This window comes from Grammomys surdaster, unplaced genomic scaffold (genome assembly GCF_004785775.1).
Source record: "Grammomys surdaster isolate TR1022 unplaced genomic scaffold, NIH_TR_1.0 125974, whole genome shotgun sequence".
Taxonomy (NCBI): Eukaryota; Metazoa; Chordata; class Mammalia; order Rodentia; family Muridae; genus Grammomys; species Grammomys surdaster.
The window spans coordinates 3,013,506-3,018,115 of NW_021620791.1; positions in this window are offsets into that span (position 1 = coordinate 3,013,506).

A 4,610-nucleotide genomic window follows, 5' to 3' on the forward strand; every position below is an offset into this window, starting at 1 on the left:
TTCAGTATAAACATGTCAAAGGGCCCAAGTGAGGATGACTCAACTCCACTTGGGAGGGAGAAGAAAGGAATTACAGGGTAGGGAGCAAAGAAAGGGAGGGATCTGGATTGGAGAGTGGACAGGGAGGGGAGAAGGAGAAAATGGTTAGGTATTGGGAGAGAGAAACAGAAGTGAATGGGCCAGCAGAAAGAATGGCAACAGGAAACTTAGGGAGGTAGGAGGTGGGGGGACCTGGGAGGTGAGAAACCCTAAGGACTCAAAACTCAAAAGGAATGACCTTAGATGAAATGCACAGCAGTGGGGAGACGAAACTTGTAGAGTCCACCTCCAGCAGAAAGACAAGGCATCAAATGGAGGGATGAGATTGTCATCCCACAGTCAAAACCTCTGAACCAGAATTTTTCCAATCTAAAAGAACTGCAGGGACAAAAATAGAGAAGACATTGAGGGAAAGGAGGTCCAGTGACCTGCCCAAATTGGAATCCAGTTCAAGTGGAGGCTCCAAAGTCTGACACTATTACTAATGCTCTGGTATGTTCACAGACAGGAGCCTAGAATGGCTGCCCTCCAAGAGGCCCAACAAGCACTGAACAAGTCAGATGCAAATGTTTACACCCAACCAATAGAGAGAGAAGCTAGGGACCCCTGTGGTTGAATTAGCTGGAAGAAGCTAAGGAGGTGGGTCTGACCTCATAGGAAGACCAGCAGTTTTAACTAACCCTTGAGGTCTTTCAGACACTGAGCCACCAACCAGGCAGCATACACTAGCTGATAGGAGGTCCCCAGTACATATATAGCACATTACTGCCTGATCTGGCCTCAGTGAAAGATGTACTAACCCTTAAGAGACTTGAGGCCCCAGGGAGTGGGGAGGTCTGGTGAGGTGGGGGAGTGTGCGGACATCCTCTTGGAGAGAGGGGAGGAGGAATAGGATGAGAAACTGTCGGTGGCAGACTGGAATGGGGATAACAACTGGACTTTAAAAAAAAAGATTAAAGATAATTTAAAAAAAAACAAAAAACAATGGTTCATGAAAATGAGGCCAGAAAGTCAACCAGGCTTATGGCACGTCTTCCTAGGAAAGCTAATTTTGAATAGCCTAAGGAATGCCACACTCTCAGTCTTGCATGTGGAGTCACAAACAAGCAGGGCACACCAGGGCGCCCAACTGTGATTAGTTTTTCATTTCTTGCAGTCACTGTTGATTCCAGAAGGAATGTTCCCAGGGTTTATATGCATGGCTTCTCCTACAAGCCTGATACCCAAACAAAAAGGAGGGGAAAAGCCAAATGGGCTATGACCATGACACTGAAAATCAAATCAAGACAAAACAAAAGGATGAAATTCTGGAAAAGCAAAGTATTGTCAGTCAACCCAGGAGGGGTGTGGGCCAGAGATTCTGGCCACCTTTAGCATCAATTGGCTGACCTGATCCTCCTATACCTAAAGATGAAAAGGCTCTTCAAGCCACAGTTGGAGACAATAAGCACGCATACCTACTGCCTAATTTCAATTGTTTTACTTGAACTTGTCATGTTTTAATTGTAAGCCACATTCATCTATGGCTTCAAAGGAACAAAGAATTAAATTTAGTCACTATTGACTACAAACTAAACAGCAGATGTATTTGATGCCATATAACAGCAGTTCTGCTTCCCATTTGACAATTACATGAGGTGCTGATGAATAAAGTTCTCACAAATCAGCTCAAAGGGCCACTCTACAAAGCCTTGCTCTGTTTACAATTCTGTGTGGCTTCTCTAATTTATATCAGTGAATTTTTACAGTTACTAGGTGGAGAAAATACTAGCCATGTATATTTAAACACAAAGTCAAATTAAAGAGGGTAATATATTTTTCAAGATCTGTTCAATGACCCAAACAGTAAAAAGAGAAGGAAGGGGGTGTTTTAAGTATATACATTCAAGGACCAAGAGACTAAGAGGACATAAATGTAGCAACATCTTAGAACTACAAAGCAGATGGATGACTAAAGGGAAGGATCACTAAAGGATGCTGAGCTGTGGAGGAGCTGGGCAGGCAAGCTGATTGATGCTGTATGTGTCCCCAGACAGTGGATATTAGTGGTCCTTCTAGAAATGAGAAAACTCACAGACTAACAAAACAGGAGAAAACAAAACCAAGCGAAACAAAACAAGGCTTCTTCCCTTAAACTCTACCTTCATGTAGGAATGAATTACACCCTGGTGTTTTATCCTTCCAAGGGGGTCAATTAAAGTTTTGTGGGGTTTTTTCCACTATGTAATAGCAGACACAGATAAATATGAGACCATCCCATGAGCAATTATATAATGGAAATGCCTGGTGACTGCTTTGAGACAGTGTCATTCCTATCTAAATCTTAGAACAATGTTATATCCTTAGAAAGAAGGAATGAAATAGCCACTTGGAGACTCTGGCTGGCTCCATAGTACACAGAGATTCACCACCCAGATCTCCCTTCATGAAGATAGCTGTGCCTCAGGTCCTTTAGTTTTCTGGCTCAGCTATAAAAAGTCCAGTTGCCCAAGGTCACATTCTGTCTGAGATGTCACACATTTATCATTGACTAGTCACTGTTCAAGCTGGGTTCCAGCCCAAAAGGAGACACTAGATGCTGATGAACAAAACTCCCTTCAGATTCTGTCAGGGTAGCTTGCATGATGGTTTTGTGTGGCTGCGCCAGTCTGACTTCTTCTTTCCATCAAAGTATTGGTCTCTAGGAAATGTCTTACCTCTAGTTTTGATTTGGCATTTGTTTCCAGAGAGATGACAAAAGTTCCACCCAATGAAGACCTGAAGACAATAGCAGTTTCCTAAAGATAAAACCAGACAACACATTCTACCATGAAATCCACAGCTGAGGAGTCTGATAATATACTCAGGCTTTCAGTCAACTTCCTAAGGTGACCCTCTTAATATTAATCAGGGACCTCCTTAAATATGAGCCACCTAAGTATGGTTCAACAACTTAGAGAAGCCTTTAACTTAAGCAGTTAAATACAAAATGATAAGGCTGTATGAAATATTTCTACCAAGACAAGACACAATACCCACCAACCAAGCAGGAAGCTTAAAAGGATATAGCTAGTAAGAATGACTATAAGAATATTTAAAGGTTTTTAAGGTGAAATTAAGGTAACTTTCTGGTATGTGGGGGGGAAACAGCAAAAACAAATACAAAATAATCCAAACAAAACAGGAAAATAAATAAGAAAATAATATTTGAGCCTGAGTCCTTGAGATTCAAAATACCAGTAATATCAATTCTAGAAAAGAAAATAGAAAAAATAAAGAAAAAATATAAAATGAAAATTTGAAACGTTGGGACTGGAAAGATGCCTCAATAGTTACGAGCTCTTTCATAGAACCCAAATTTATTTCCTAGCACCAATATGGTGGCTCACAACTGTGCCTAACTCCAGTTCTGTGGTCTCCATGGGTAATACATACACAAGGTGCCCAGACATATATGTGGACAAAATATCCATTCACAGAAAAATAATTAGAGATATTATATAAAAACTATAAATATTTTTAACATTAAATACTTGCATAATAGAAGATGTCTATTTGTGTGTGTGTGTGTGTGTGTGTGTGTGTAATACCTAATAAATTACTAACAGATAATTTTTTAACACTCAAACCACCCAAATATAAATAAATAAATGAATGAATAAATAAATAAATAAATAAATAAGCACAAATTTCCTGGAAAAAAATAAGGGCAGTTTCTCTGCAGAGGCTCCAGAAGCAAAAAGCTTCATGCACACTACTTTAGGAAGAGATTATAACTAGGAATCATGTCTTGCACACTGCTGAGAGCAGCGGGTGATTCCTAATGTTCTCTGCAGTGTATAAGAATAAGTCAGGGTATATGCATGGCCTTTATTTTGCTTGTGGTATCTCAGAACACCATACACAGGATGGTTTATAAATGCTAGTAACTTGTCTCTGAATAGTCCAAACTAGAGGCTGAAAGACCACGCTCAAGGGTCCAGAAGAGTCAATGTCTACTGTAGGCTCCACTTTCTGGTTCATACATAGAAACTTCTAGTTCTGTCCTCCAGTAGTGGAATGGGCAAGTTTTTTCTCTAGGATCCCTTGGTTAGAGACTCCCTTGAGGTCCCAGCCCCTAACACCAGGCACTGGGGGTTAGGACTTACCATGCAAATGTGGAGGGGAAACAAAGCATTCAGGCCACAGCAAAGTACAACACATGCTTTCAGGCTTACCGCATATCAAAAATGTCAAATCTTAAGTTCTCTATTTCGTCTGTAACCAACTTAAGATGAGAGCTCTGAAAGAGGAAAATGCAGGAACAAAGCAAAAAGGCTGGGAGATGGCTCAGTACCTAAAGCACTTATCTCACAAGCAGGAGGACTTGAACTTCTGTACCCAGAACACATATCACAGATGGCAGGGTAACATTCTTCAGCAATCTCAGTGCTCCTAAAAGGAGATGGGATATGAAGACAGGTATCTCACTGGCCAACTCTCTTGTTATTTATAGTGAAAGTCAACAATAGAACTTGTTTCAAACAAGGTCTAAGGCAAGGAAGAATGCCCAATGTTGTCTTCTTACCTGTACACAGAGAGAGAGGGGGGGA